This window comes from Rhinoraja longicauda, chromosome 5, assembly GCF_053455715.1.
Source record: "Rhinoraja longicauda isolate Sanriku21f chromosome 5, sRhiLon1.1, whole genome shotgun sequence".
Classification (NCBI taxonomy): Eukaryota; Metazoa; Chordata; class Chondrichthyes; order Rajiformes; family Arhynchobatidae; genus Rhinoraja; species Rhinoraja longicauda.
Window position 1 is genome coordinate 54,087,088 of NC_135957.1, and position 13,853 is coordinate 54,100,940.

The window sequence follows — 13,853 nt, forward strand, 5'->3', positions numbered from 1 at the left end:
ATTCTGAACCATACTATTGCAAAACAGGTATGTAAAGAATTAGTTTCTGTAACTGATCAGGCCAATGTCCATATGACAGGAGGCCAATTCTCTGAATGCATTCAAGAGAGAGCTGGATATAGCTCTTAAGGATAGCGGAGTCAGGGGGTATGGGGAGAAGGCAGGAACGGGGTACTGATTGAGAATGATCAGCCATGATCACATTGAATGGTGGTGCTGGCTCGAAGGGCCGAATGGCCTCCTCCTGCACCTATTGTCTATTGTCTATGACTTCCTTACACGTTCATCACATTTGAAATAGCTCACCACAACATACATTACACTCTGAACTGCAATCTAATCCTTAACCAAATATAATTTTGCCTCTTCATGTGTATTCTCGCAGACTCATTTCACTTTAAAGGCAATGAGAGATGTAATATAGGTCTACATTTGCATAGCAGAGACTTCTACCCTTTTGAAACTAGCATCAAGCTTTATTGGGACAGTGCAAAAGCCAAATAAAACCTGAAAGATCAGAATGGGATGTAGGAGTGCACAACTACGGTCAATGAAATAATCAGATATTTGTATTGGTTTTCTAATGGTAGAGGAGACATTGATTTGAGTACAACTGCAACCTACTAGATTGATGAGAGCCTGTTTATTGTTTCTTAAATTGGGAGTGTCTGGACTATTTTACTATTTGCTCATGGTTTCCTTCATCACTTTAACTGCAGACCCCAGATTATCTTTGTCGCACCCCCTCCCCTGACATCAGTCTGAAGAAGGGTCTCGACCCTAAACGTCACCCATTCCTTCTCTCCTGAGATGCTGCCTGACCCGCTGAGTTACTCCTGCATTTTGTGTCCACCTTCAGATTATTCAAACCTCAGTCATGGAGTAACAAATAGCAATCGAATAAATGTCAAGGTGCTATCTATTCGGTGGTCTAAGTTTATCTCTGATTTAATTCTATACACCTACCTTTTCATCATACCTGTCAATATATTACAATATAAATGAATATAATATTAACTGATTTCTGCAGGAGAGTTCTACATTTTTATCATATTCTGCAGACAGATCTATTTCTTAACTTTGCTTCCGAAATGACCCACATTTAGTTTTTAAGCCAAGGCTTCTGATTGAAGGATTAGAAAATCTATCTAGCTGTACAATGGAATTTCAGTGACAAATTAATAGGTGAAAATAATTGGGCATTTACCATGTGCATCAAATATATATTGTGACTTTCTTCTGAGGTCTCAGTTAGTGACTGCTTCTGTTGCTTGCAAGCCACACCTATGCAAATGATTTTCTCAAACATACCATCCAGGTAGACCAGTTTTGTCACATTGTGCATGTCCAGGTGTTTTGGAGCAATAGTACTTCATGCACATATTATACAGTTGCTGCTTTACAGCAAATGCAGCGCCGGAGACTCGGGTTCGATCCTGACTACGGGTGCTGCACTCTAAGGAGTTTGTACGTTCTCCCCGTGACCTGCGTGGGTTTTCTCCGAGATCTTCGGTTTCCTCCCACACTCCAAAGACGTACAGGTATGTAGGTTAATTGGCTGGGTAAATGTAAAAATTGTCCCTAGTGGGTGTAGGATGGTGTTAATGTACGGGGATCGCTGGGCGGCACGGACTTGGTGGGCCGAAGAGGCCTGTTTCCGGCTGTATATATATGATATGATATGATATGATATGATACATAAGTAACCTTTACAGCTGGGAGTGATGTTTGTAATAAGATATATAATGTCATTCCTACAATGGACAAGAAGATGCATTGAAGATACTAGATTTCAAAGCAATGAATAATTAAATATGAATCACAAAAAAAAGTCCTGACTTATTCACCAATGAGAAATTTCTTAAGGGACCCAATGTGAGGTTCATTTCAAGTCATTTTATCAATTGACTATATTGAAATGCACAAAGAGAAAGACTGATTAAATCCCAATAGTAGAAGAACCTTTGTTGATAATGAATCAAGGTTTCAAGGTCAATTTATTGTCACATGTATCAATTAAGGTGCAGTGAAATTCGAATTACCATACAGCCATACTAAAAAAAAGCAACAAGACACACAACTACATAAAAGTTAACATAAACATCCACCGCAGTGGATTCCCCACATTCCTCACTGTGATGGAAGGCAATAAAATCCAATCTGCCTCTTTTATTCTCCCACTGTCGGGGCAGTCGAACCATCTGCAGTTGGGGTGATCGAAGCTCCCACAGCTGGCAGTTGAAGCCCCTGCGTCGGGCCATTTAAACCCCCCTCGTCAGGGGAATCAAAGCTCCTGCGTCGGGGCGGTCAAAGCTCCTGCGGCTTGGAGTTCCCGAAGTCAGTCTCTAACCAGAGACCGCGAGCCCCGTGATGTTAAAGTCCGCAGGCTCCACCGGGAGCTCTCGAAATCTTTCTCCAAAGGTCACCAACTTCTCGATTCAAGATAAATTCTATCACTTGAAGAGTTGTCGCCTTGGATTATAATTGCAAATGCAGCCATTATTTCAGAAAACAAAAATCAAGGAGAGAAATAAGAAGTACATCTGTTAGTGTAATATCTGCTGGTAAAGTTATTGGAATCTATCAGGAAGTACTGAGTGATTGAGCACTTTGAGACATTTAGAAAGTGGCCCCGTTTGTGTAGAGCTTGCATGTTCTTTGAAGCTGGGTTTCTTCTGGTTCTGATTTCCTCCCATATCCAAAAGGAATGTGTGTTAATTGGGAACTCTAATTTGTCACTAATATTGGTGGGTGGTAGAATCTTGGGGATTTAATGGGAATAGATTACGGAATGTTAATGAGGAAACAGGATTTCTCCGTTAGTTGATGCGTGTGCATGGAGCATATCAGAAGACAACTTTAGAAGAGGGGGAGGATTAGCACTGGCATAATAGTACATGCTCAGGGCAAGGAATGGGACAGGGAGGTGTGTGTGTGATTGGAATTTGGGGCTGACAAAATCAATGGACTCCACCCTTCCAGAGGTTATAGCAGCAGAATTAGGCCATTCAATCATAGCTGATCTATCTTTCCCTCTCAACTCCATTCTTCTGGCTGCTCCCTATAACCCCTGATACCTGTACTAATCAAGAATCTCTCACCCTACTATTATAGGGGTGTCCCTTAAAAATATCCATTGACTTGCCCTCCACGGCCTTCAGTAGCAATGAATTCCTTCTTCCATCTCATTAATGCAACAGGAGGCCTGTGAACAATTCCACTGCAGTCATCTGTTGCTGGCCCTGAATTATTCTGCCTTTTCACGCCTCCAGTTTCCCTCCCCTAACCCCCACCACTACCTTTCAGTCTGAAGAAGGGTTCCGACCCAAACCGCCACCTATAGGCATTGCTTTACTTCAGAGATGCTGCCTGATCCACTGAGTTACTGCAGCATTTTGTGTCTATCTTCAGAATCAATGATGATTGGGACCTGGGGTTTCAATGATAGCTGGGTCAGAGGCAGGCTTAGAAATTGGCGTGTTGATTGGGAGAGGACTGACTGATCAAAGTGTGCAATTAACTTATCTGGAGACAATAGAAAACAGCAAGTCAGGCAGATTTTGTGGAATGAGAGAGAGAGTTAACAATTTGGTTCTGAGACATCACCAGAACTTGAAATGATCATTATTGTATTTCACTCCTTCAGTTTTATGCATCTAAACCCTGATAATGTTCTTTTATATATTTTTAGAGGAAATTCTTTAATTTAGGTGTGTATTTTGGTTGTGTATCAATCTACATTTAATTCCCAACAGTCATAAATTCATAGAATGGTACAACAGACGAGAGTTGCTGCCTTACTGTGTCAGAGACCCAGGTTCGATCCTGACTACAGGTGCTTGTCTGTATGGCGTTTTTGTACTTTCTCCCCGTGACCCATGTGGGTTTCCTCTGGGATCTCCGGTTTCCTCCCACACTCCAAAGACGTACAGCTTTGTAGGCTAATTGGCTTGGTATGAATATAAATTGTCCCGAGTGTGTGTAGGATAGTGTTAGTGTGCAGGGATCGCTAGTCAGCATGGACTCGATGGGCCAAAGGGCCTGCTTCCACACTTATCTCTAAACTAAACTAAGAGCCATTTTTCCATTGTGTTGATGCTGGCTCTCTAGCAGAGCAACTCACCAGTTCCTATTTTTTCATGTTTAGTTTTATTGAATAACGGTATCGACCACAATACTGCATTCCCACAGATGCCGAGCATTTCAGTATTATTTCCAATTTCTAGCATCTGCAGTATTTTAATTTAAAACAATATTGATTAGTTGTAACACTATTGACCACTTACTACGTCATCCCTTTAAAGTTATCCGTACCAGCATCTAGCATCATTTCAATTTCACCTCTTTGAATACAGCATTGAATGTGATCATACTGTGATGTCTGCTGGGTAAATGTTCCCTGTTAGATTATTAACTAAGCCAGGCTCATTGCTCATGAGTAAATCTACTTTGCCCTGCTCCTTTGTTGTTTTTAGAAAGTCTAGCTACAGAGAGCTTTACTTTTGCAATAAGCCCCTCTAATCCATGAATAAACGCACTGTTCCATCTCATTAATGCAATAGGAGGCCTGCGAGCAATTCCATTACAGTTTAATGTCCTTTTATTCATATATTCTAGCCGTGGAGTAGCACTGCTGCTACCTTACAACTCCAGTGACGCAGGTTGATCCTACCATCCCCTGCTATCTGCGTGGAATTTGTATGTTAAGATATATGTGAGGAAATGTGTGGATAAATGTGAGGTTATCCACTAGTGGCAAGAACAGGAAGGCAGATTATTATCTGAATGGTGTCAGATTAGGAAAAGGGGAGGTGCAATGAGACTTGTGTGTGCTTGTACATCAGTCACTGAAAGTAAGCATGTAGGTACAGCAGGCAGTGAAGAAAGATAATAGCATGTAGGCCTTCATTGGGAGAGGATTTGAGTTTAGGAGCAAGGAGGTCCTACTGCAGTTGCACAGGGCCCTGGTGAGACCGCACCTGGAGTATTGTGTGCAATTTTGGTCTCCCAATTTGAGGAAGGAAGTATGATGAAAGAATGGGTCGACTGGGCTTGTATTCACTGGAATTTAGAAGGATGATAGGGGATCTTATAGAAACATATGAAATTCTTAAAGGATTGTGTAGATTGGTTATTTCATGTAATGAATGTGCGTTGCATTACGACGTGTGTACGACTCCACACATTACATGGTGTCAGAGGGGTTCTTACCTACTCCGTTCATGTTTATCGGGTTTTGTTTTCTTACATTTGTTTTATGTGCCTATTAACTCTATCATGGCAAACTCGGCTCGCCGTCCTAGTCCTCTGATCTTTGTCTCTGACATTGCTGAACGCTGGCGCCTTTTCGAGCGCGACTACACTCACTACATTCGTATCGAGCATCGCAACGATCCTCCAGATGTTCGTGCTTCCGTGCTGCTAAACCTGGCTGGTCCTGAGGCAATGAAATGTGCGGACTGTTTTACTTTTCAGCCTGCTGTTTTAGACGCAAACGGACAGATTCAAGTGCCTGCAGAAACGATTGATGACCCTGCTGTCCTACTTGCAAAGTTCAGACAGTTGTGCGACCTTCCCTCGAACTCAATTATCGAACGTACCGTTTTTTGCTCGTATGCAACGAGTTGGCGAGCCGATAGAATGTTTTATCAGCGACTTGAAACACATGGCCGCACGCTGTCAATTTCGAGATTTATGCGATGAACTGGTCCACGACAAACTCGTTGGTGGTATGCTTGATGACAAGGTGACAGACAAATTACTTTGTGACACTGAACAACGTTATGCACAGATCGAAAAAGAATTGTTTGCAGTGGTTTTCGCTTGCACGAAATTCAAAGACTTTATTTTTGGAAAATCTGTGACAATAGAAACGGACCACCGAGCCGCTGGTCACCATCTTGAACAAACCCATTAAGCTGCTCCGGCTCGCCTGCAACGAATGATGATGCAGCTGCAGCGTTTTGATTTCGACATTGTCTACAAAAAAGGCAAAGACATGCACATTGCTGACACGCTATCAAGGGCGCCACGCAAAACCAGCGAACAACAGCCCTCTGAGCGGGATCAGTTCTCCGTAATGAAGGTATCGTATGTTCCTACTGATTGCCTAAGCAGCCTGGCTGAGCACACGGCTGCTGACGAGACTTTACAACTGCTGTCCGCAGCCATCCGGCGTGGTTGGCTGGATAAACAACGCAGCACCCCGCTCGTGATCCGCCCATACTTCCTGGTTCGTGACGAGCTGGTGTTACAGGACGGGATTATAGTCAAAGGCCACAAGGCAGTTGTCCCAGCTGTCCTCTGGGACAAGTACTTTGACGCCGTCCACAGGGGCTCCCCGGTGTGGAGGCAACCTTACAACGGGCACAGTGCATGTTTTATTGGCCTGGTATGACCAAGTACATACGTGACAAAACTGAAGTCTGCGCCATCTGCAACAGCCTAATGCCACACCAGCAGAAGCAGCCCTCACTGCCGCACCCGGTTCCTCCTCTACCGTGGTCCACGGTAGCCACCGACATATTCGAATGGCATGGGAAACACTATCTGGTTCTTGTCGACTCTTATTCGGGCTGGTTTGACATCGATCTACTCCAAACCGTCACATCTGAAGCAGTTATCCAGAAGCTGCAATGCCATTTCTCCGTGCACGGCTCCCCTGCACGCCTTCTGTCTGACAACGGCAGCCAGTTCACCAGCCAGCTTTTCATAAACTTTGCACAACGATGGGACTTTCGACATGTCACCAGCAGCCCTGAGTTACCGTAATCCAACGGACTCGCCGAACGAGCTGTCCGAAGCGCAAAACAACTAATGGAGCGTTCATACCTCGCTAAATCTGATGTCTACCTGAACCTACTCAATTTAAGGAACATTGCCAGGGATCCCATACTGGGTTCCCCAGCCCAGCGACTGCTTTCTCGCCAAACCCGTGCTGCCCTGCCTGTACCCCAGCAGCTTTTGCAGCCGCAGGTCCGTTCTCCGCCCGCGGTCCAGAAACGACTACAATTCAAGCGCAATGCACAAAAACGTTTTTTCGACAAATCTAGTAACCCACTTAAACCTCTCTCTAGTGGACAGGTCGTTCGACCTCCAGACCACCAAGGGCTACGGCCGTCTGGGTCACATCCACAGCCCTGCCAATGAACGGTGCTCCTACCTGGTTAGCGCGGACGGAGCCATTTACAGACGCAACCGTCAACATCTCCTTCCAGTGAAGGAACCGCATCCTGCGACTCCATATCCAGAGGTCTCGCATTTTGCATTCCCTCCCACTACCGGGCCGGCTGTTCCACTACCGGAGACTGGGTCCCCCGCCGCCTCTCCATGACGTTTAGCGCCCAACTCGACTACTTCACTACCTATACCCGCTGGGTCTCCGGTGCCGTCCCCGGTCACACTCCCGGTCCCCTCCCCATTCACTTCATCCGTGAAGGGAGGAGATGTAGATTCATACCGCACACGCACCGGTCGGGTCAGCAGGCCACCCATTAGATACGGTGATTTTGTGTGACCATTTATACTTCCCCATATGCGATATTAACGTTTCGGCTACTATAGTGTTTAGCCACCATGTTTCCACATATCTATGCTTATTTGTTTCTACAAGGAAAGATGTAGATTGGTTATTTCCTACTAACCAATTGTAGCGCTTATTAGTAGTTGCTCCGCCTAATATGCGATATATTTTACCAAGAGCTTACTTACGTAGGGCAGTTGGAGTAGCTGTTAGTCGCTGTGAAGTCTTGCAGATCTATACTGTAAGTGGACTGTAATAAATGTGTGTTGCATTACGACGTGTGTACGACTCCACTCATTACAGATTGGACAGTTTAAATGCAGGAAAATTATTCCCGATGCTGGGGGAGTCCTGAACCAGGGGTCACAGTTTTTTAAGAAAGGGTAGGCCATTTAGGTACTGAGATGAGGAATTTTTTTTTCACCCAGAGAGTTGTGAATCTGTGGAATTCTCTGCCACAGAAGGCGGTGGAGGCTAATTCACCAGATGTTTTCAAAAGAGTTAGATTTAGCTCTTAGGGCTAAAGGAATTAAGGTATATTGGGAAAATGCAGGAACGGGGATCATATCAAATGGCGGTGCTAGCTTTAAGGGCTCAATGGCCCACTCCTGCAACTATTTTCCTATGTTTCTATACAGGCATTTAGACGGACAAGGGTTGATTACAAATAGTCAGCATGGGTTTGTACGTGGGAGATCTTGTCTCACAAATCTGACTGAGTTTTTTGAAGACGTGACCAAAAAGGTCGACAAGGGCAGAGCTGTAGATGTTGTATACATGGATTTCAGCAAAGCATTCATCAAGGTTCAGCATGGTAGACTGCTCTGCAAGGCTAGATTGCATGGGATCCAAGGAGAGATAACTGAATGGATAGAAAATTGGCTTCATGGAAGGAAGCAGAGGGTGATGGTGGATAGTTGTTTCTCGGACTGGAGGCCTGTGACAAGTGGGGTGCCTCAGTGTTCAGCGTTGGAACCGTTACTGTTTGTCATCTATATCAATGATATGGATGAGAACATACACGGCAAGATTAGCAAGTTTGCAGATGATCCAAAAGTGGGTGATTTTGAAGATAATGAAGTTGATTGTAAAAATTGCAGCAGGATCTTGATCGATTGGCCAGCTGGGTTGAGGAATGGTTGATGGAATTTAATAGAGAGTTATGAGTTGTTGCATTTTGGGAAGTCTAACATGGGCAGGACCTACACAGTGAATGGTAGGGCTCAGGGGAAAGTTGTAGAGCAGAGGGATCTAGGAGTGCAGGTGCATGGTTCCTTGAAAATGGAGTCACAGGTAGATCCGGTGGTCAAAAAGGCTTTAGGCACATTGGCCTTCATCTGTCAGAATATTAAGTCTCGAAGTTCGGAGGTCATGTTGCAGTTGTATAAGACGTTGATGAGGCTGCATTTAGAGTATTGTGTTCAGTTCTGGACACCATGTTATAGGAAAGATGTTATCAAGCTGGAAAGAGTACGGAAAAGATTTATGAGGATGTTGCCAGGACTAGAGGGTCTGAGCTATATAGGGAGAGGTTGAGTAGGCTGGGACGTAACGCAGCAGGATGAGGGGTGATCTTATTGAGGTGTATAAAATCATGAGAGGAATTGATCGGGTAGATGAACAGAATCTCTTGCCCAGAGTAGGAGGATCAAGGAGCAGAGAATATGGGTTTAAGAAGAATGGGAAAAGATTTAATAGGAATCTGAGGGGTAACTTTTTCACACAATGAGTAGTGGGTGTATGGAACAAGCTACCAGAACAGGTAGTTGATGCAGGGACTATCCAATTGTTTAGGAAACAGTTAGACATGTACATGGATTGGAGAGGTTTGGAGGGATATGGACCAAACACAGGCAGGTGGGACTAGTGTAGCTGGGAAATATTGGCTGGTGTTGGCAAGTAGGGCCAAAAGGCCTGTTTCCACATTGTCTCACTCCATGACTCTGTTCTACCAGGGAACATGTGGATTTCCTCTGGTTTCCTCCCAAATCCCACAATTATGTGGTAGGTAAATTGGCCAGTATAAATTAATCACAAGGTGGAGCTAATGAGCACTTCATAGAGAATAAGGATAAACCAAATGACTTCCTTCTCGTTTGGAAAAAAACTCCAAGAATATATGAAGATACTGAATACATTTCTTTAGCCATCTATTCTTGTTAATGTTGCAAAAGTAATACGAATCAATGAGGATATTTCATTTGTTTGTTTCTCTGTTCTTATTGGTCTTGGCCTTGACTTGGCGTTGCCTAAAACAGCATGCGAAAATTGCTTAAAGAGCGGGAAATTCAATTGTGATTTTCACAGAAAAGCATTTTTCGGTTTCTATCTATATACAAACTAAAAATAAAGATAGGGAGTTCTTCACAGTACCTTACGCAGGGACACGTTTCATCCAATCAATTATTTAATTTGTTTGTGGGATCAGTTTCTGTTCTGTTTCTGTTTGCCCAAATTGGCTTCTATGTTTCCTTTAATGTAACACTGTCTACACATCCAAATAACTTTTTTTTGTTTAAAGGTCAATGCGATGTCCTAAATTTATGAAGGAACCTTCTTATGTGTAATTTGTGTACACATAATTATTGTTTCCTTGGTAAAGTACTAATTTCAGGAATCGTGGAAAGATTCACTCTTACGTGCCTGATGTGATTTTCGCATCTAACACAAAGGGTGATGTCATTTCCTGCGTATAGGTTTGGATTATTTCATGCGAAGAGTGGAAAGTATTACGGCTTTATTCTAATAATTATGCTACTCTTTTTATAGTATTTCATACATTCAAGATCAGTCTTTTTTTCTGCCTACCTTTACGTCAAGAATGTCTGGAATTCTTGCTCCTCTTTGGAATTAACCAATCCCTTCATTTTAGTTTATCATTTCAACTATCCAATGCTTATTTTGATATACTTAAAATGATTTGATTTTTTAACACAATATTTTATTGTGGTCATCTATCTATTATTATATTACTAAAACTCTCATCTTGTATATATATATAATTCGTATATTTGATTGTATACTTGTCTGTTCCCGAAATACAGCCAAAACGGTACATGACAGTGCGTCGATTTTATGCCCACCCTTCTCACCATTCCCCTGCGGTCTCGATTGATCAGGTTTTGTTATATTTTAAAAGCAATTAACTTAATAAACTTTAATAAATGCGCATCCCCCCCCCCCGCTGGGAGGACTGGCGCCCGTCCCGGCGTGCCTGACCTTCTTCCCGTGGTGCAGCGCGGTGGCAGAGGGTCGAACAAGATGGCCGTCGCCGTCCAGCTGCCACTGGAGAGGTTTCCACCCAATGGGTCCACAGCTCGCTCTAGCTGCCGTGATGGACGCCCGGGGCTGAGGTGAGTAGCTCCCTCTTCCATTACCTCTCCCCCTCGCCCGGCCTTCGGGCCCGGGGGACACTCCCCGGCAGGCAACGGGTCCACGGATCGTCAGTTGGGGGAGGGTTGCTAGGCCCGCAGGAGAGGTTTGCACCCAACAGGGGTTGCCGCGCCCGGAGAAGGGGTTTGTACAGAGGATTGCAGGAGAGTTTTGGACCCAACGGGTTCACGCCCGGCTAGTTAGTATTTAAAAGGATCAATGCTATCATGTTGTACTCTGTAATGCTGCGCTGGAGATGAGGGGTGGAGGGATGTAAAACAGCCAGTATCACAGGGATAAACAGCTGTTTCATTGGATGGCAGACACTTCATTAATATTAACACAGATTGAACTGGTGCTGTGGACAGTAACATTATGTACCAAAGGCCACCTGGGTGCCAATTTGGACTGTAGTTTATAACACTTTTAATTTTTATGCTTAATAAGAAAATCAATGAGCGACAGATTGTTACAAAGCTCCAGGAAGACAGAGAATAGCATGGAAATTGTTTTATTGGTTCATTCCCTGCTATGACTGTACCCAGCTTTGTCAAACATCTAGTAGCTAAACCAATATTTTAAAAGAAATTCCTGGAACCTGCGAGCTTAATGTTACACTTTAACAATCTTATGTGCCTAATTGAGAAGTTCGAAGAGAAGTCCCACCCTGATCAATGTTTAATGGCTAGGATTTTGTTCATTATCGCACTTCTCCATCTATTTGTCTCCCTCCACTTGACATATAAAATACAAAGAGCATGGGCCAGCGGTTCATCATGATCATTGTGCTCTAAAGAAATAAACAATTAAATTTCAACACATTTAAAAAAAAAATCATTTTAATAACATGGATTTGCAATAACTTTCATGATGTTTGGATTCCATGATGAGTACCACAAAAAGAGTCGGTAAAAGAACAAGAGCTGCAAATGTAAAACAGTAATAAAACATTGCAGATTTTGTTTTGTTCAGGAGTTTGGGGTTATCAAGTTTCAGGTTATGGCTTTGCTTTCAGTTTTTACAACCTTGCTAGCCTATTGATAATATGAATGGAAGTTTAAACATTAATACATGTAGCTTCTGCGTAATGGGATTGGATTATATATTATTTATCATTTGCCAAGAAGAGATGGCTGGAAGCACTCAGATAACCCATGATAAGCTTTGGAAGTAGTTCATAGTAAGTCTGAGATTTCTAATTCACCAACAAATAAGGTACAACGTTGTCTATATTGCACTTGCCTTGTGCATTGCCTCTGCTTTTTCATAAGTATAAGAAATAATCACATCCTTAGTAAAATGTCTTGGTCGAGTTGAGCTGACAAGTAATGAGGTATTTGAGGACATTAGCAATATTACAGAACTTCTTCTTATCGGCAGCAGTACTTTCCTACTTTCAACTTTTCAATAGGTTTAAGATGAGGGAGGAAAAACAGGAACCACAAGGGCAACTTTTTACACAAAGATTGGTGTGTGTATGGAACAAGCTGCCGGAGGAGGTAGTTAAGGCAGGTACCATCACAACATTTAAAAAAACATTTGGACAGGTATATGGTTGGGATAGGTTTAGAAGGATATAGGCCAAACCCAGGCAGATGGGACTAATATAGATAGGGCATGTTGGTTGGCATGGGCAAGTTGGGCCGAAGGGCCTGTTTCCACACTGTATGACTCTATAACTCTGAATTGAATGACCTTAAAGAATAAACCTGATATTGAAAAGAATTTCAGCAACAACTTAGCAGATTCTGGAGGTCTTCATAATTGCTAGAGTTTGATTAGCCACGGTTGCACGTTTGCGGTTGCAGCTCCTAGACTGTGGAACAGCATCACTCTCCCCATCAGAACTGTCCCCTCCATCGACTCCTTTAAGTCCAGGCTCAAAACCTATTTCTACTCCCTAGCGTTTGAGGCTCATTGAGGAGGCGCTGTGAACTGTTTTGTATGTGCTGTTATGTTTGTGTGCTACTGTATGTTTCATTTTTTCCTTAGTACCTAATCAGATGTACAGCACTTTGGTCAACGTGGGTTGTTTTTGAATGTGCTATACAAATAAAATTGACTTGACTTGACTTGACGGTACAATTGTGCTTGAGTTGTAACTGCATCTCTCCAAATTTTGGTGGGGGCATATTTATATCACAATTTACAACTATTGAATGGTGCTGATTTCAACTTATTAGTCATGATTCACACTATGGCACCAAGCTGTACACCTACAGGTTTGGTGGGTGAGATACTCACCGTGACTGGAATGCAATAATCAACTTCAAGTATCTGATTCACCGTTTGATGTCTGTGTGCATCTTGTAACTAAAGGTTTTGGGAGAGAGCTGATTGTGGCTCTTACCTTTTCTCAAGATGTTAACATCAATGATATGCTGCCCATTCAAAAACCATTTTGAATGGTTTGGAAATGTTTCTAGTTACTTTGTAAATGTAATATTAACTGCATTTAACTGCATTGCAATGTATCAATACATGTGGTTCATTTGAGCCTCACCATACATTCAAGTGTGTATATCTTGTATATAACTCGGAGCAAGTGAATTCCCAGAAATTAGACTGATTCATATTTTTCGAATGCTTCAATGTGCAATTTCAATTTTTAAAAGTGAAGCGTTCTGAATTCATATTATAAAGAAATCTGCAGATTTTGTTCCAGATTCCTCCATGCCTTTGCTACATTATGTACAGAGAATATACCTAGTTGCATCCAATGATGCATACTGCATATGGTGCCGTCACTTCTGAGAATCTGCAGAGGAAGCTTTCACCATGCTCATGAGTGATTAAAGGGAAACTCTCTGAGCCAGTTCCAGGTTAGTGCGCTGAGATTCTGATTCAAGTAGGTTCTCTTTAAATGTTTGAAGAAGGGTCTCGACCCGAAACATCACCCATTTCTTCTCCCCAGAGATGCTGCCTGTCCCGCTGTTACTCCAGCTTTTTGTGTCTATCT